This window comes from Aotus nancymaae, unplaced genomic scaffold, assembly GCF_030222135.1.
Source record: "Aotus nancymaae isolate 86718 unplaced genomic scaffold, 86718_ANA_hifiasm-v0.15.2.pri h1tg000089l, whole genome shotgun sequence".
Classification (NCBI taxonomy): domain Eukaryota; kingdom Metazoa; phylum Chordata; class Mammalia; order Primates; family Aotidae; genus Aotus; species Aotus nancymaae.
The window spans coordinates 10657755-10677948 of NW_026988504.1; positions in this window are offsets into that span (position 1 = coordinate 10657755).

Sequence of the window (20194 nt, forward strand, 5' to 3'; positions counted from 1 at the left end):
GAATGGAAACCTAGGGCACACTAAGACACTTCTGATGATCACCACTACTACCCTTCTTGAACAAGGAAATATTCTAAAAACAGTTCTTCCTTTTGAAACTGTTGAGCCCAGGGGAGCACAGAAGTCTGCAGGTTTTCAGCTTGTGCTTCTCCAAGCCTGTCTCCTGCACTTGAGGTAACTGCAAATCAAGATAATGTACTAAAGTGAGCACTCTTTGCAGGGTATTATTTATGGGTAGCAAATGGGACAGGGACTATTTCCCCTTCCAGGGGGCTCAGGGTCTCTGGTATAAAAATGTAGGACTAGGGTGGGGAGAGTTCAAAGGGTGGGAATGCTGATTGGCTTCTGAATTTGCAGGCACAGCCAGCTGGTTCTGATGTCGCCATTACCCTTCCCAGGCTCACTGCCATCACTTGTGGGGAAATGCCAACTTGTGTGCATTTTGAGTGTCTCCTTGCAAACATCCTGCAATCACATAAATAACTGGGCTTCATCCGCACGTAATGCCTTCCCATTTTGTACCCACATTTCCCATAGCATTCCTCTTCTCCACATTGTCCCACTGTGGAATTATAGATGTTCCTTTCCAGAGCAGCAATTAAAGACATGACTTCGCTGGACCAGGACTAGGGACTGGTGCATTTTCCAAGAACACCTGGTGTTTATTATGTGCCAGGCGCAGGGCTTAGAATTTTGAATGTTTTATGTGATTTAATTCTCGGAAAATTTCAGTGAGGTGGATATCAGTATCATCATCTCCATCTTTTGCAGGCAAGGAGGCAAAGACAAAGAGAATTTATAGACGGGAGCTTGAAGCTAGCAAAGAGTGGGGTCGGGGCTTCGATTCGGGCAACTGGAGTCCAGAGCCCCTATTTGTAATCACAAAGCTCTGTCACCCACATCCATTCAGAGTGTCTCGGTTACTCTGTTTTGCAAAGGACAAGGCAGAATTTGGGAATCCTCTGGAACTCCCAAATTCCGGTGCTTCCGTAATAACCTCCCATGAACCCATCCTTCACATTTTGTGGTGAGGAGAATGTGAGTTTTGGCATCCCAGACCTGGATAAGAAATCCCCTAGGTTTTTTTTTTTTTTGAGTAACTGTGGGACCTGCACAGGTCCTCTGATCTTCCCCATCTCGACTTCTCCTTGGAAATCAGGTGATATGGTCTGGATCTGTGTCCCTGCGCAAATCACGTACCAAATTGTAATCCCCTGTGTTGGAGGTGGGCCCGGTAGGAGGTGATTGGATCATGGGGGAGGAGTTCTCAGGAATGGTTTAGCGCCATCCCCCTCGGCGCTGTTCTCGTGATACTGAGTGAGTTCTTGCGTGGTTGTTTAAAAGGCGTAGCCCCTCCCCCCTCGCTCGCTCTTCCTCCTGCTCTGGGCATGTCAAGTGTTTGCACCCCCTTTGCCTTCCACCATGACCATAAGTTTCCTGAGGCCACCCTCGAGGCCAAGCAGATGCCAGCATCGTACTTCCTGCACTGCCCATGGAACCGTGAGCCAATTAAACTTCTTTTCTTTATAAATTATCCAGTATCAGGTATTTCCTTGTAGCAATGTGAGAACAGACTAACACACCAGGCATGGCTATCTCTGATAGGGATCTGGTGAGGCTTATGTGACAGCGCGTGCAAGGGTTGCTCAGAGCCCAGTCCACAACTTTCCCCTCCTTCCTCTGCCTCTGGGCTGAGTGGCAGTGCCAGGGTTGAACGTACTCTAGACATCATTGAATCCAGTCTCTAGACCTGAACGCTCTGGGACATTGCCACCTGGATCTCATTTCTTTCCCTCTTCCTCCTTTCTTTCTTTACTCTTTGTCGTTATTATAATCATGGTTGAGTGCCCTCTTTGAACCCCCTTCCGGACGCTGCCAGTATTTGCTTGGAATTAGGAGGACCTAGATGAGTTGCAGCCCCCTCCCCCACCCCCACCCCCGCAGGTGTGCTGAGAGCACACACCTAATCTCTCCATCCTCTAATCACGGTGTTTCTCAGCTCCCCTAGAACAGCACTGCTTAAACTTTCATGTGCATAAAATCCCCTGGAAGCCTTGTAAAAATGCAGGTGCCAATCCTGGCTCTGGGGCGGGGCTTGAGGGACTCCATCTCTAGTGAGTTTCCAGGTGATGCCAATACTCCTGGTCCACAGAGCGCGTGTTGAGCAGCAATGCCCTGGAATATTCTTTGCCACACCTCTCAGGAAAGAGATTCTACAGCTGCTCCTCGGTCATCATTGTGTCTGGAGACTCTTTTGGTCCAGTAGACCATTTTAAAAGGGAAATACAGGCTGGGTGCAGTGGCTCCTGCATGTAATCCCAGCACTTTGGGAGGCCTAGGCTGGTGGATCGATTGAAGGTCAGGAGTTCAAGACCAGCCTGGCTGACATGATGAAACCCCGTCTCTACTAAAAATACAAAAAATTAGCCGGGTATGGTGGCAGGTGCCTGTAATCCCAGCTACTCGGGAGGCTGGGCAGGAGAATTGCTTAAACCTAGGAGGCAAAGGTTGCAGTGAGCCGGGATTGCGCCGTTGCACTCCAGCCTGATCAACAAGAGTAAACCTTCGTCTCAAAAGATAAATAAAAATAGGACAGGCCCAGTGACTCACACCTGTAATCCTAGCACTTTGGGAGGCTGAGGCGGGTAGATCACCTGAGGTCAGGAATTCAAGACCAGCCTGGCTAACATGGTGGAATACTGTTTCTCCTAAAAATACAAAAACAAAAACAAAATTAGCCGGGCATGGTGGCATGTGCCTGTGATCCCAGCTACTTGGGAGGCTGAGGCAGGCGATTTACTTGAACCCGGGAAGTGGAGGTTGCAGTGAGCCAAGATCACGCCATTGCACTCCAGCTTGGGCAATAAGAGCGAAACTCCATCTCAAAAAATAATAATAATAAATAAAAGGGTAATACAAACATACTCAGGGTGCAGACTTAGAGGCAGGGAGGCCTAAGTTCCATCTTACCAATTACAACTTATATGCTTTGGGGCCAGTGGGTCTAACAGTGTGGTCCCTGGTAGCCACCTGGGTATCACCTGGGAGCTTGCTGAAAATGCAAATTCTCTGACCCACCTTTAGACCCACTGAATCAGACACTCTTCAGACAGATCCAGAAATCTGTGTTTCGTGAGCCTTCCAGGTGTTTGAGAACCACTCCTTCGGTAATATTCTTCAACATAAGGGGTCTCAATTCTGGTGACATATAAGGGTCACCTGGGGTAAACTTTAAAAACATTGACCAGTTACATCAGAATCTCTGGAGTCTAGAGACTGGGCATTCAAACAATAAACAACTTTTTTTTGCAGCCCAGTTTGAGGGCTACTGGCTTCACCTCTCGGATACTATTTGGCCATATCGGAATGGAGATGCTAATTCCTAATGCCAGCACAGTAGAAGGGAAGACACGGGAGTTAGCAGACGAGAAGCACCTGCCAGGGAGGACATTCCAACAAGAAATAACTCCTGTGAACCTGGCCCCAGCTCCATTCAGATGGAGACTTGCTTTTTTCAAAGAGGGCACTTGACTGTGACATGGATAATGACAGAGAGAAAAGGAATGAGGGAAGGAGAGAAAGAGGAAGAAACAAGACTAGGTTTGCAGCAATGCCCCAGAGACCCACGGTCTCCATTGTTGGCCTGCACGTAGAGGTAGAGGAATTGTATCTCTTGATGTCTGCCATCTCTGCTTCACCTTCTATTGGGAGATGGCTGTTGGTTTTCAACTATAAAGTTCCCTTGAGTGTTGAGATTCCTAATCTAATGTTTACAAGGCATCACAAGAAAAAACAGAAAATTATTAGATCGCCTTTCTAGCCCTGGACCACCTACCAAGAACCCGTTCTCTGCTCTGATGTTTTTGCTTCTTTATTTTTGCTGGATGCGTGAGCATTCAGAGCTAGGCCTTCGGCTTCCTTCCTTCTTGCCTCCCCTTTGTCTCATGTCCACACTCTGCTCTGGAGGAGCCACAGATATCAGGTGTGTGCTTCATTCCAAGCTGTCGTTTTCAGCAGTGCACTGACCAGGTCCGGCTTTTCTTTCTTCCTTCTACATCCTCCCCTGGCAGTGGGGATGATGATCGAGGTAATGAAAACCCTCCACAGCCCTCTCTCTTTTCCCCAGCTCTCCTCTCCACCACTCAATAGGAGCTTTGTCTTTGCAAAGAACAAACCTGAAACCCATCCGGCCCCAGCAATTGTTGTCTGCCGGCTCCTGTGCTATTTGGATTCTGACTCTGTTAGAGATCTTGTAATTTAAACTTCAACCTGCTTATTAGAAATTCGAAAGAAATTATCTAATAATATTTAAAATCTCAGGAAAAACAGACAAAGCCCCTTCTCACCCATTCCCCTTCCTTTGTTTGTCTTGCACCCCTCCTTTTGGGTAATTCCGAGACCCAGGCTCCCTACATGGTGCTGGGAATTGATTCATCTTAAACAAATGTCATGAATCGCTCACCTGTTTCCAGGGTTCTAAGGGTGAGATGTAGCTGGCTGGAGTCCTTTTATTGTGGGGGAGGAACTGAAAGGACAGCTCTGGTGTTCCTGTCCCCTTGGGTTTTCAGCTGAGAATTTCAGCAGTGTCATCTTCTAGATGCTTGGAACTGTTTATTCTGTGTGGTCAAAATTGAATTATTACTCTGACTAGTGTTGCTGCAAAAACAATGAGCTTTCATCTTCCCCACTTGCTCATTTCCTACTCCCTGACTCTTTGGAGAGCTGGCCTTTGTGAACCCCTGGATGTGTGTGTGTGTGTGTGTGTGTGTGTGTGTGTGTGTGTGTGTTTAGCAGGGAGTGGATTGAGGGAGCAGCTATTCTTTGTTCATTTCCTCTTGCGATGACAATTGAAATATTGTCATTCCAGGAGTGGGCTTGATCCTGCCCTCCTCACCTCTGAACTCAAAAGGTACTTATGCTGCCTTGAACAGGAAAGGGTAGCTTTACTATTATGGGAAGAGTCAAAAGGTCTAGGTCACTGTAGCTCTGCCCAGGCTTGCTGTATGACCTTGAGAGAATGGCTTCCCCACTCTGGGTTTATGTCCTTTCTTTTTATGGTAAAGAGGGTTTGGGTACTACAGTGCATTTCATCTCCAAAAGCCTGCATTTCCACCCTAGTGAGCATTTCTAGAGTGGTGAACAACTCGCCTTTCCAGAGTCAGTGCCTAGACCCCCTGGCCCTTCTTCCCCAGTTCTCAGATCCACCTTCCCAGGTTCTTCCATTCAGCTTCGTCCCCTATACGAGGAGTAGAGGGAAGACCTAGAGATGGCAATAGGTTTGGATCCCTGAAGGAAAGTTAGTTCTCTAGGCAGGTGGGTCTACAAGATTGGGCCAGGACCAGCGAGATTTGCATCACTGGGGAATTCGTTGTAAATGCAAATTCTTGGGTGAATAAGACGTTTCAAGGATGGGTGCCATGAGTCCGGGTTTTAACAAGCCCTTTAAGTGACTCTAATGGATGTTCAAATCTCAAGCCCACTGTTCTGGGCTCAATCGGAAGAGGTCAGCAAGAGAATATAGACACAGCCTGCATCCCCTATGGTCCATTACATACTGGATCCTTTGTTCCCCCATGGACAGAGAAGGAGAGCCGTGCCCTTATGGAGAGGTCTGACATACTCTACATGAGCTCAGGCTCTCTAGATGTCTCTTTTTTTTTTTCTGGAAAAGTTGACTTCTTCTCCCTCTGAATGTGGCAGTCAGATTGTTTGGATTTGGGAAGATGGCTAAGAGTGGGAATACCAGAAAATAGATCAAATGATGAAAATGTTTTCACTTGGGCCACATGTTCAACATCAAGCAACCACTTAGTGGTAACAGTCATTATTATTCCTCTAACATATATTATCCCAGAAACCACAAGGCATAGCTGAACTGCAAGGCAAGTAGGTAGAAGAAGAAGACATGGCATTCGATCCACAGCTCAATGCTGGGGCAACCTGACTCCGTTTCTGGCAGTCAGGTAACAGATGCCCAGAAGTTCCCTTCCTTTACTCAAAGCTAAAAGCTTCTCTCCCAGGAACTGAGGTTCTAAGCAGCTGATTGTGAGGTCCTCAATAAATAAAAAAACTATTTATTAAATATTTACCTGCATATGTCTCAATATTGAACATTTCTAAAGACAGACGTTCAAAGTGAATCAGTCTTCTGTACAATAAAGAAACCATGCTCCCAGGTGTTTATCTCATTCATTTGAACACTGTAGTCCACAGAAAATTCTGCACACGAGTGCTTATAGCAGCTTTATTCATAATTATCTAAAACTAGAGGCTACAATGATGTGTTTAAGTAGCTAAATGGGTCAAGACACTTTGATGCCTACATGTAATGGAATACTATTCAGTGACACAAAGGCATGAGCTATCAAATCATGCAAAAACATGATGACTCTTTTAAATACATATTGCTAAGTGAAAGTAGCTGGTCTGAAAAGGTACATGCCGTGTGATTCTATTTATATGATATTCTGGAAAAGGCAAAAATGTAGACAGCAAAAGACCAGTGGTTGCCAGAGGTTCTGGAGGGAAGGAGTTGAATAGCTGTTGTGTAGGGGATTTTTTAAAGGGCAATGGAGCTATTCTGTTTGATTCTGTAATGGTGTATACAGGTCACTATGCATTTGTCAAAACTATAGAACATTACGGCACAAAGAGAAAATCTTGATGTATGCAAATTTAACAAATTGGGAGGTTGGGAGATCACAGAGTGAAATGAAGTATGTGACAAAATAACCTTGATATATTATAATTGTACGAAACAAGCTAACTGAAGGGGTTGGTGGGAAAAGGTGTTGATCTAAGTAACTTTGAAATGAGTGGGTAAGACTAAAGGGAAAGGAACTTCCCAAAAGCACTCTACTGTAGCTTATAAAGTTGTTTTCTATGGGGATAGGGGTCAACAATTCTGATACTGCTAAATGTGTATACTGCAATTGAACAATCCTGTAAATAGAAGGTGAATGGTGGGAAGCTTGTTTTCCACTCTGGGAGTGGGATTTTAAAGCTCAGCAATGGGAGGAGTCTAGAATGATCTATGTGATCATGGCTTAGAGTTAGAAAAATATCAATATAAGTTCATGTTTAGCTTAATAGAGATACAGATAATTACACATAGAAACATTTGTAAATACATGTGTGTGGAGAGACATGGACCAGTATATGCACATATATTTCCTTGCTTTGTCAGTTAGAAGGGCTTAGAATTAACCACACCCTAGTTGCAATGAGCAGAGAGCCCCAATCTTGTTTTCTAGTACTATTCTACAGTAAGGAGGACTAGAGCTCCTTGAAGAAATAGCTGATTCTAGGGATGGGCCAGGACATACCAAAAATGAGCCTGGAGCATCGGTAGAGCCAGAAAGTAAGGAAATGCTCAAAATACAAACAAAATTACAAAAACCAATACACACAATTATGGGGATGGGTCAAAGGAACACTGGTACAAATGGAAAGAACTCCCAATGGCCGAAGCTGGAACAATTTAAACAAGAAAATAATGTTAACTGGATCACAACCCAAAGTATAAAACAAATATCCATGAGTTTATACTGAGCTAAAGGATTGATTGAATCAATCAGTACATGGGAGCTAGCAGACAAATCTCCCATGCAGAAGAATTCCAAATAATTTAGGTAGATACTCTACCCACAAGAAAGTAGGATCTAGTAACATCCTTTCAGAGAGTACAGGATGGAAAGGCGGGAAAACAAGTAATGTTCAGTAGAGAAAGTGAGAAACACCACTTCAGCCAAGTGATCAAGGTCATTATCAGCAGCGATGTCATATGGTGTCTGTACCATTGATATGATGATAAGAGTGGCACTTTACCTCTGAGATCTTCTTTCCCAAAACTCATTACCCCCATCTAATGAGACAGCATCAGACACATCCAAATTGAGGGACATTCTACAAAAGACTTGACCAGTACTCTTCAAAACCATCAAGGTCATGAAAAACAAGTGTGAAAACTGTCACAGCCAATAAGATCCTAAGCAGACATGACAGGCAAATGCAACATGGTATCCTGGATGGGATCCTGGGAAAAAAAAAGGCTATTAAGAAAAAACTAAGGGACCCTGAATAATGTATGAACTTCATTTAATAATAATGTATCAATGTTGGTTTCATTAATTGTGACAAAGTTACCATATTCATGTAATATATTGACAGTAGGGGAACTAAGTGTGGGATATATGGGAATTCTCTGTACTAAATTCACAACTTTGTTTATAAATCTAAAATGATGCTAAACTTCAAAGTTCATTTTAGAGAAACAAAACAGACAGGGTTCTTGTCCTTAGAGATTAAAGTCAAGATCAAGGACATTGATAAGGATTCATAATAAAATAGTGAGAACAGATTCGATATTGAACTGTCTGTGAGTGAAATAAGTGATAAAGTGAATAGATTTTCTGTCCAGGCAAACTTGTCAGTTCCTGTAAGCTCCATGAAAACAAGAACTTGCTTAGGTGACATGTTCCTAGCAGGTGAGGGGGATGGAGGAAATTCGGGGTGTTGGAGGGGCTGCAGTTTTAAAAAGGGTGGTCAAAGAAGATTGGCTAAGAAGGTGATATTTAAACAAAAAACAGAGGGAGGGAGTAAGCCAGGATCTAGCTGGAGGTTGGGTAGGGAAGGTTGACTTTAGAACTCTGGACATAAAAACATCATTCACCTAAGGATACCAGGGTGTGAAAAGTCAATACATGTTCTGCTGTGTGTGAATGACCATAATTGCAATAGAATTTTAGCAAAGGGAGAAATCAGTGGGGTTTGGAGAGTTAAACAAGGCTTCGGGGGAGAGAGGCTGAGCTAGCACTGGGATTGGAGGAATGGGAGGACGTTAGAAAGATACTCTGCATGTCCGAAGGCGCTGAGCATGCAGTGAGAGAGGATGGAAGGGAGGAGGCATGTACATACCGTGGGAAGCAAAGAGTCAGGCTGTCCACATGGAGCGGGATGGGGCTCAGGCACTTGAAAGGCAGGAGAGTTCTTGACCTTGGTATATTGAAGATGAGAGTGGTATCCAGGAAGTGTAGCCTCAACAGGAGGAGGTGGAAGGATTGAAGGAGGAAGATGGAAAACTAGGGTCCAGAGCTTTCTCTAGAAATTGCTGGGGTCTCTGGGTGAAAGATGAAGGGTGCTTTGCCTTGGAATTGGCAGTAGGGATGGAGAGAAAAGAGCATATAGAGGAATGAACCATTGGATTGGTGGCAGGTGGGTCAGAGAGTTGATGGAGAGGGGAGGTCAAGGATAAGGCCAGGGCTTCTGCCAAGGACTCCTGAAATTGGCAAGAGGAGGACAATGGCCATGAATATGTTCGGTCCTTGAAATCCACGACAGAGCCCGTGGGCTGCCCCACCTAATGCGAGTATGCACAGAGTCAGTGGTGTATTCTCACTTACCTGAATTGGACTGGTGGTTGTTAATGAGTAGAAAAAGAAGGAAGTTGGATGTTTTCATAATGAGTGCTGGAATTCCTACTACATGCCTCCCACTGTTCTGAGTATTATTCTATTATCAGCAGCTCTCAATTGGGGGCATACGGCCATGTCTGGAGACAGTTTTGCTTGTCATGACTTGAGAGAGGGGTGCTCCTGGCATCTCCTGGGAAGAGGCTAGGGGTGCTGCTAAACGTCATACAATGCATAGGACAGACCCCTATGACAAAGAACCATCCAGGCCAAAATGTCAAGGGCACTGAGGTTGGAAAACGCTGCCTTCTATACACCTAAAATCTCAAGTCCCTCATAACCTGGGAGGAAGGATAATGTCTTTCTCATTTTAGGAGTGAAGTTAATGAGACTCAGAGTGATTCAGGGGTTCCCACCTGGATAGGGCATCACCCTCTAAGAGGTGTTTGGAATATGTGGGGTAATTGCGGAGGTCCCCAATGCCTGGGGGGAAGCACAGGGCCTGCTGGCAGTGAGTGGGTGGAGCTAGGGGGGTGAAATGCCCTGTCATGTGTGGACGCCCCTGCCAATGGTCCTCCCACAGAGAAACCCTGGAATGGAGATACCCAAGGCCTGATGGCTGCGGGAGGCAGGACCAGGCTTAGAACTCTGGCCTGTCTGTCTCTTTCTCCTCCGGGACGTGTTTCCTTGTCTCAGGAGAACTTACAGCTCCCTGGCCCTCTCCCGTCTGTTAGCAGAGCCCTCCTCATGGGAACTCTCTGGCACACCCTCTTTGCACCAGATTTTTCAGCCATTTTCCATGAATACTGTACAACAACTAATGACTTTGTATCCTCACCTACAAATGGAGGAAACAGTCACACTCATTTTGGTCGTGGGGGTGAAATGAGATAGTCCAAGTCTTTGTTTATTGCTTAACACAAAGCAAGCACAGAAAATCCGGGAGGAGGCCAAGTTCACAGAGATGCTGTAGAATAGGTGCTGGGAGCCCAGCACCTTGCAAAGCCATGTGAAATTGTCCACATCTTCAACTCAGCAAACATCCCCTGCAGGGCACTGGGGTTCACTAATATTCACTGAAGATAGGCCTTCAGTATAAGCTGTTATTGGTGAGTGCGTTCACGTACTGGGAGGGCTTAAACAGCAGTTCCATAAACTGGGGGGCGTAAGCAGAAATTTATCATCTCCCAGTTCTGGAGGTTTGAAGTGGCAAGTCAAGTATCAGCTGGGTTGGTTCCTTCTGAGGGCTTTGTGGGTGAATCTGCCCCAGGCTGCCTGGCTAGCTGCTAGGAGACCCAGGAATCTCTTGGCTTGTGAATGGCTTCTTCCCTTTGTCTTTACATCATCTTCCCTCTGTGCATGTCTGTCAACTGTCCAAATTTCCCTTTTTTATAAGGACACCAGCCCTGACGGATTAGGGCCTGTCCATATGACCTAATTTTAACTTGGTCCAAAAAAGTCGCATTCTGAGTCAATAGGGGATTTCCATAGATCTTTTGGGGGGAGGGTGCACAATTCAACCCACACAATGAGAAAATGAGAAGGCGCAGCTGAATCACCTCCCCTTGCTGTCAGAGGGAACCCCAGGCCTTGTGATTGGTAACCCCTAGCCTCTAGCTCCTGTTTTCTCAGACTCTAACATTCCCTATAATTTTTTAAGTTTGGAAGGAAAAAGAACCCAGCAACACTCATCTGAGGTAGAAGGGTGAATGGGAACCTTGGTTTTTTTTTTTTTTGAGACAGGAGTTTCACTCTTGTTGCCCAGGCTGGAGTGCAATGGCATGATCTCAGCTCATTGCAACCGCTGCCTCTCGGGTTCAAGCGATTCTCCTGTCTCAGCCTCCCAAGTAGCGGGGATTATAGGCATGCGCCACCACACCCGGCTAGTTTTGTATTTTTGGTAGAAATGGGGTTTCGCCATGTTCACCAGGCTGGCTTCAAACTCTGACCTGCCCGCCTTGGCTTCCCAAAGTGCTGGGATTACAGGTGTGAACCACTGCGCCCAGTCAGGAACCTACTATCAGAAATCACCACCCTTTTCAGCCAACCCGATTCCTCTTCCTGACATTCAGAGACACACTGTGATGCTCTGATAGTCCAGCCTGGAGGAGAGCATGTCACAGTCTAGAGTCTGGCTGCTCCACGGTCAAGGAGAAGGCCCGGAGCAAAGCAACACACCTGCTGCTATCCTGGAAAGGAAAGTCCTTCCAGGAGAGTCACCTCACCTGGAGAAACCAGAACTGTGCTGGGCTGTTTTGCAGAGCACATGTGCAGTGAGAGCATGCAAATAGTTTTGCATTGGGCGTTCCTCGGCAGGAACGTGGAAAAGCGTATTTGGTTAGGTAGTGTCAGCACCCTAATTATTTTCCACCACCTTTTTGCTTCAATACCTTACCTCTAACCCTGTTTCCTGCTCTGGGATGCCCTTGCTATGACATCCTGTGGTTTCTGTTCTGTTGCAATGAATTCCTTACTGCTATCTCATGCAAATTCACCACGGATGCGGAGGAGCATAACCCGGTGCGAGATGGTGGCACCTTTGCGGCTTCCCTGTTCTCTTTCCTCTGCAGTTACTATGTCGATTAAAAATGAATAGATGGAAGTGTCAGAGGCCAAGGAAGAGCCACTGCGTGGTCAGGGTGAGTGGTTTCCACTGGATTCACAGAGGTCAGGAGCTACTGCAAGTGGTTCTGGGCATGGAGCAGTAATGCCACCTTCGAGATCTGCTGAGTGACCCTTTGTAGATGATGTTACTAGGTGAAGGCCGTGATCCTGCTACTTCCCAACTCATGTGTAGGAGCACTGTCCCAAGTCTTGTCGTGGCCGTGGAAGTTTTGCCCCTCATTACCTCGTCCTTCCTCATGGTCACCTGCCTGCCTCCGTGGGCAACCTTTTGCATTTTTTTGTTCTCCCTGCCTGGAACGCTCTTCTTCTAGACGGTCTCATGGTTGGCCCTTCATGTGGGAGTCTGCTCAAATGTTCCCTCCCGGCCAGGTGCAGGGGTTCATGACTATAATTCCAACACTTTGGGAGTCCGAGGCGGGTGGATCACCTGAGGTTAGGAGTTCCTGACCAGTCTGGCCAACTTGGTGAAACCCTGTCTCTACCAAAAATACAAAAATTATCTTGGAGGGGTGGCATGCGTCTGTAGTCCCAGCCACTTGGGAGGCTGAGGCAGGAGAATCACTTGAACCCGAGAGGTGGAGGTTGCAATGAGCCGGGATGGCGCCACTGCACTCCAGCCTGGGTGACAGAGCTAGACTGTCTCAAAACAAACAAACACGTTCCCTCCTCTAAGGGAACTTCTCCAACCCCTCTATCTAAGGCCGGCCCACCAGCCCTTGCCCTGTTCTCTTTTTTCCCATATTTCTTTGTACCACCCAACTTACTTCTCTCGGCATTGTCTGCATTTCCTGCTAGGATGTGCACCAGTGCTCCTAGCCTCTGTCTGTCCAGTCACTACTGAGCAAAGTCTGGCCCCGAGGTGGCCAGCAATGAGTGTCTGCATAAACAGATGACTACAACCTGCTTTATAATGTATGGGGAGCGTTTGTCCCCCACAGTGGTCCTGGGAGGGGTGTTTGCTACGATCACAATTGCCGCTGTTATTTTTATGACTGCTCCCTTGACGGATGTCTAGGGCTGTCGAGGCAGAGTGAGGGTGAGCTGTGAAATCCTCTGTCTCCTCATCTTACATCTGTTCCACCAGCCCATGGAGGGTTCCCGGTGGCAGTGTGTGGAGTAGCATGATGCTACAGCAAGCAGGAAGCAACTCGTAGGTGACCCAGACATGTATGCAGGAAGTCATGGTCCCTGCCTGCACACAGCTAACCTGGCTTTATGGCATCTCTTTCCCACCAGATTCAGTCAATACATTGCTGTTCTGTTTCTTTTTTTTTTCTAGACTTGTTCAATATAAGCTCTCCTCCTTTGCTTATTTCCTGCTATATTTTGGATCACCACACTTGCATGATCTCCTTCTCTCCCCTGATCAGAGTTGTCTGATCAGATCATTTTCATTACAAATATTTTAAAGCCAGCAACTGTGCCTAAGTGTCCTGACCTTGGCTCTAATCAATCCACGAGAGATGCTCGTGCCTCTGCAGTGGGCTGCTGGGGATGACTGGCAGGGTGCTTTGTGCCAGAGGCTGGTGATGACACTTCCTCTAGGCTTTGACGCTCTAATGTCAACAGACAAAGATACTTTCACTTACATCCATTTGCATTTCCTGGCTTTTCTTGGTAAGGTTTGCTCTTTGCACTTTAAACCATGTCTGTAGGTGGCTGGGCATCTTGGTGACTATCTTCGTGTCACTCATCTGTCTTAGTGTCTGCTTTTGAGGAGGGAAGGGGGCCTGGTGGAGGAGGCTCTGATTCCTGCCCTTCCACTACATCCTCTTGACACTGTTTTGCTGTATTATGAGGCCATTCACATCAAGTGTCTGAGATTCTGCAGCTAATATTTTAGAAAATCGCCATTGTGCCTTTCTAGGATTTGGAGCACTGTTCTGCGAGTTCACTGTGCATTGGTGTCAACGATTTTTTCCAGAAAACACGTCTCCAAGTCTTACAATAAGTGGCCTCTGAGAAATAAGCTTTGGTCCTTGGAACTGTGCTTAAAGGAAACCTTGCAGGGAAGGAGGATGCTTTAAGTGGGATACTCATGCGACAGCCTGGGCGTGGTTTGGATAGATTCTGCTGCATTCTGTTTTTATTATAGCGTTTATTTATTCATTTATTCAACATATGTTTAACGTTTACCCATTATATGCTGGGCATTAAGCATATAGCAGGAAGCAAAAGAAACCAAGCTGGTGCTCTAATGAGGTTTACTTCTAGTGAGAGAGGCAGATAATACGTTTGTACCATCATGTTAGACAGTGACATAGATACCAAATAATACACAAACAAGCCATTTTCCTATGGAAGAGAAACCAAACGGGGTGAATGGATAAAGAAAACCCAGGGTTGTCTCAGGTAGAGTGGTTGGGGGAGCCTCTCTGGAGGGAGCAGAGCCCGCAGGAGGTAAGAGAGCAAGCCACTGGCAGGTCTGCAGGAAGAACATTCCAGACAGAGGGAACAGAAAATGCCACGTCCCTGAAGTGGGAATATTCTTAGCGCATCTGAGAAACAGCAAGAAGGCCAGTGTGGCTGGAACACAGCAAATGAGGCAAAAGATTACAGCGTATGTTCGAAAAAGGAGGTAGGGAATCAGATCACATAAGGTCTTAATGGTCGGGAAAAGGAGATTGGATGCTAGCGTCATTTAAAAATACGTCTATGGCAGGGCATGGTTGCTCACGCCTGTAATCCTAGCACTTTGGGAGGTTTAGGCGGGCTGATCACTTGAGGTTAGGAATTCAAGACCAGCCTGGCCCTGGTGAAACCCCATCTCTACTAAGAATACAAAAATTAGCTGGACATAGTGGCAGATATCTGTAATCCCAGCTACTCAGGAGACTGAGGCATGAGAATGGCTTAAACCTGGGAGGCGGAGGTTGCAGTGAGCTGAGATCGTGCCACTGCACTCCAGGCTGGGTGACAGAGCGAGTCTCTGTCTCAAAACAAAACAAACAAAAAACGTCTATTCGTCTGTCACCTTTATGGAATCTGCATTCCTAGAAAGAAGAAAGTATGGCTTGTTTGTGTAGTGTTTGGTATCTAGTCTCCTCGGGGGACAGAGTGGGTGTTTAGTAAACATATGTCGAGTGGCCTCTTCTGCTTCAGTGTTAAGATCCAAATGGATTCCTGGTGGGTCTTCCTTGCTGTCCCAGAGGATGAAGGAGTGTGATGGTCATTGATGAAAGAATGCAGACTGTTTTCAGGACGCAGTTTGTGTGGGAGAGATCCCTGCTGCCCGTTTCTTCCTGTCTTTTCCTCACAATGAGGTCAGTAAATGCAGATGGCCCACTGAGTCCTCCCCAACATCTCCATTGCCCTGGGATGGGATGGATGTATTTTTGGGGCTTTGGGGGAAAACGTCCTGTTGATTTGATGGGAAATAATAATAGTGAGTCCCACTTTGTTTATTTCCAAGCAGTTTTTAAAGAACTCTTATTGACATTGTCTAATTAGATCCTGGCTGTGTGTGTGTGCACGTGTGTGTGTGTGTGCTGGTAAGGGGATGAGTGGAATTGGAATAAAGGCATAAAACGTGCCTAAGGGCTGAGTCTGCATGAAACAGCCCAAATGATAGCTGAGAAAGCACAGTCAGCATAAAGCATTTGACTTCTTAAAGCCTCGCTGGGTCTTTGACAGCCGGGTGAAGGGAGCTAGGGAACAGTCATTTCCCTGGTGGCGCTGGGTGGAGATGAGACGGGCCAGGGGAGAGATGGTGGATTTCTCTCCTGAGTGAATCCAAGAGCCAGTGAGTCTCAGCCTCTGACCAGAAACGGAGATTTATTTCTCACTGGCTGGAAGAGCGAGGTATTTCAAAATCTTCCTCCATTACAAAACTCCCCCTGGGAACGCGGTTGGCTAAAACTGCCATTCTTGGTTTCTCTGTCTTTTCTGCATCTAGAGTTACATCCTGAAAATGAAGGTTTGGGTTCTGGAAGGGGCATTCCTCCTGGGCAGGCTTGGGGTCCCAGCCATCCCTGTAGCTGGCAGCTGCCCCTCTGGAAATGGGGTCCGCTTTCAGGTGCCTCTGGGGGCCCCCTTCTTGTTGTGTGTGTGGATAAATATTCCCTCTCAGCCAAGAAGCCACCGGGAACAAACCTCTGGTAAACGTGTGGCGGGGGTGGGGGGGTTTGTTTGTTTTTCTGAAAATGTTTTTATTTTAGGTTTTGTTTTTGTTTTGCCTTGCCTAACTCTCATGATAGAATGCTCAGCTTCTAACCACAAATAACTATACTTGAGGCCAAGGAAGTTAGGGAGTCCTGGGGTGAAGGAGCTAAACCCCCCACAGGGGAGGCGTCACCACTGGCTGCATCAGCTTTCGAATGGTGACCAGCATCGTGTTTCTGCTCACGTGGTGTCTGTGGCCCTATTTGTTATTCTTTATGGCCCTGATTACCATCCAAAGGTACCATATGCTTCTCTGGCTGTTTATTTTCGTCCTCCTCCCCATCCCCGTTAGCACGTACATTCCATGAAGATGGGGATTTTTTGGAGTTTTGTTCAATGTTTTATTTCTAAAAACCCAGAACAGAACCCATTCAGAGAAAGTTGTCACTAAATGTTTGGTGCAAGGACAAACAAGTGAGCAATTGCTAGTAGCCAGGCACTGAGCTGGACACTTAAAAACGTTCTCTTAGTTTTCCCTTTTTGGCTCCATCCAAAATTCCATCACATGGGTACCACCATTATTCCGAGGTGGATAAGGAACCCGAGGCTTGGGAAGGTGGCTGCACCTGCCTAAGCCACAGGGCAGGTGAGTAGCAGAGGGACTTGAGGGCTGTGGAAGGTCCGGGACCTGCCCGCGGTGCGTAGCCCTGGTGTGGGCACCTTATGGTTCTTGCAGCCTTTGGCATTTAGTGGCCTCCCCCAACCCCTGCCCAGCCTGGCTGTGCTCCTGAAAACCTGAGATCTTCAGCTCCAGGTCTGTCTCTTGTGGAGTGATTTTACATACACACACATACACACACTCTCAAACATACACGCCCATACCCACACACTCACACTGAAAGACACACTCGAACATATATGCACACACCTGCACATTCATATTCAAACACATGCACACACTGACACACACATGGACACACTTAAATACACATGCACATACTCATACTCAAATATGTACATACATGCTCACATATACATGCACATACAACACCCATGCTAACAAGTTCACACACACATACACATACTCATACCCATGCACACACACATCCTCATACCCATGCACACACACCCACATGCACACACATCTGCACATTTACCTACATACACACGCTCACACTCAAATACACATGCACACATTCACACAGTTACACACATTAACACACTCAGTTAAACTTGCATTTACACAAATATACACACTCATATACACGTGCACACTTGCCCACATACACACTCTCACAGTGTCTCTCTCTCTCTCACACACACACACACACACACACACACACACACCCTAACTTTAACAAGGATCATGGTATTCTGGTCTGATTTACTGGGAGCCAAGAGATGGACATAGAGTCAGCTACTGTCCAAGTTTACATCAAAAGTGAGAAAAATGACTCCTCTGGGCCTGGCTGGCTTCTGGAAAAAGACTTCCACCTGATTGAAACAAAGTTTTCTCCAATCAGGCCCCAGAGAGCCTCCTAGCAGTGGCTTCCAAGCCTGGATGCCTGAACGACCACCTGCAACCTCCTTAACAAAACCTACCCACGGGCTCCACTCTGGGAGAACTGGATTCATCGTTCTGAAATGGGACGTGGAGTCTGGATTTCCACGATGCTCCTCCAAGTGATTCTGATGCAACCAGTTAGTGGTGAGCCAGAGCTCGGAAACTGCTGGAACCAGCTGAAGGATGTCTCCCTAAGGACAGAGCTGGACATTAGAATCCAAGGGGAAAAAACTTCTGAGTTGCATTTCTTGCAGCTGAAGGCAGGTGTGTCTGAACCTCTGTTTAGATCTAGCATCATGTTCATAGAAGATCAACCACAAATACCTGCTGAAGTTGTTTACCATCAGAGGAAGAGGCAGGAGGAAATTCTGAATTGTTACCAGCTCCGTCAAAACCCAGTATCTCCCCAAACTTTTCCCACATATTGGGAGCATCAAAACCCATCCACACCTATACTTACCTTCTTACTGAAGTGAGCCCACATCAGTAATGGTAAAAACTCCCCAGGTGATTCTAATATACCGCTAAGGTTGACAACTGCTCTCAGCCGGGGGTTGGCAAGCATTTTTCTGTAAAAGGCCAGGTTTTGAGGGTCACATCGTCTTTTTCGCAGTTGGTCAACTCCACCACTGTATTGCAAACACAGCCATTGACAATATATAAGCAAATGGCATGACTGTGTTCCAATAAAACTTTATTTATAAAATCAAGCTGCAGGCCGGATTTGGCCCATGGACTGTGGTTTGCCAATCCCTGTTCTAGACAGTCCTCATCTTAAAAAGTCGTGGTCTAAATCACCTGAAGAACATCTTAAATTGCTAATTTCCTGGCCCCTTAGAGGATCTTTTCCTCAGTCTGGGTGGAGGCCTAGAACTCTATGTTGCTGAGAAGCATCCCAGAATCTGGAGCTGCTCTGATGTGGCAGAGGGGCCAGTGGGCCACACTTTTAGAAATATCAGACAACCATCTGGCTGCTTAGCAACCCCAATGCCTCTCCAGGCATCTAACCTGCCTGAGCTCCAACTCGACAGATCTCTCAGACCATCTGGGCTGCTCACCTTTTCTTTCTCTTCTTTTTCTGTTCTCTGTCTTTTTGGCTAAGTCCTTCTCAGATGTGGGTTACCAGCTCAACGAATTTGAGGGCACAATGTGAGTCCTTTTTGGCTAGAGAGAGTGGGAGTGAAATGGAAAGGTGAGGGGGCTCCAGCTGCTTGCCTATGAGAATGGCCGGGATGTGGCTCCAGTTGAGTCTGCCCTGAGGGTGTTCTCATCGCCCCTCCCCTCATCGTCCACAGGCTCTGTTGAGCACCCTGGTGGTCACTGCTGCCTTGTTTTCACAGGTGAAGGTGATGGCTCTTCCAGCTTTCTGGTTTGTGATGAGATGCTTATCTCCTCGGCCCTCTCCAAGCTCTGGGGTGATGGCCCTGCGGAGACCTTGGCTTCTGCTCAGTTGTTCTTAATTAAATTTGAAATCAACTTGAACAAGAGGGCTTTGGCAGCTTGGTGGGCTGAGGGCCAAGGGCCTGAGCAACTGCCACAGACTAGCACCACCTCCCACAGTCCTGATCCCTGGGACATGTGTACAGATTACAGAGAAATCCCTCTGCAATGAGGTTATGTTAACTCTTTAGCCTAGGTGCTGGGTTTCAAAAACAACCAGAGATCGGGGGCAGAGGACCTGGCTTTTCTTGGTGAAAGTTTACAGCTAGGGATTATTTGGGGCAGTAGAAAGCCAAGTCCCCCAGAACTCTCAGGTGACAACTAGGGGTCCCTAAGTTCTGATGCACAATCCGTGCCCCAACCCTGAGTCTAGTTGTGCCTCTCAACCTTTATTAGAGGATTTTCCCTTAAAGCAGCCCAAGGAACTGGCATATCCTGAATAGAATGTTTGGGGATTAGAGGAAGAGTATGGAGTCCAGAGACTGGGGGGATGCCTGCGTTCTGTGAAGAGGAGCAAGAAGTTTGGAGCTGATTTGGGGTCAGCCCAACTAACATACAACCCATTGGGTGACAATTTTTGAGTGTCTACGTGTATATTATACACCAGTAGGTGGTAGGGAACATTTGTTATCTGTTGAGCACATAGGGAACAGTAGGAGTTATCCATTGTAAAGTGGTTTATGATACCCACCATTTGTTAAATGTACACATGTTTTATAAGTGCTCTTATTTAATCATTGCAATAACTGCAAGTTACCATTATCTCCACTTACAGATGAGGAATCTGAGGCAAAGAGAGGCAAAGTCACAATTTGCTTTAGGCCATATAGGTGGTAGGTGATAGAACAGATACTAGATCTCAGGTCACCCTGACACCAGAAGAACTTGAAATATACCAAAGGTGACAGGATGCCGTCATCACAACTAGAAAATATTTTCAAGGCAACTCAAGAGCAAAGGCAGCATTCATGGCATGGTAGGTTCTGGAGGGAGTTAAATCTGGCAAAGGGTTATGAGGGGGACTGAGTGCTCTGGGAAATGGAATTAGTAAATA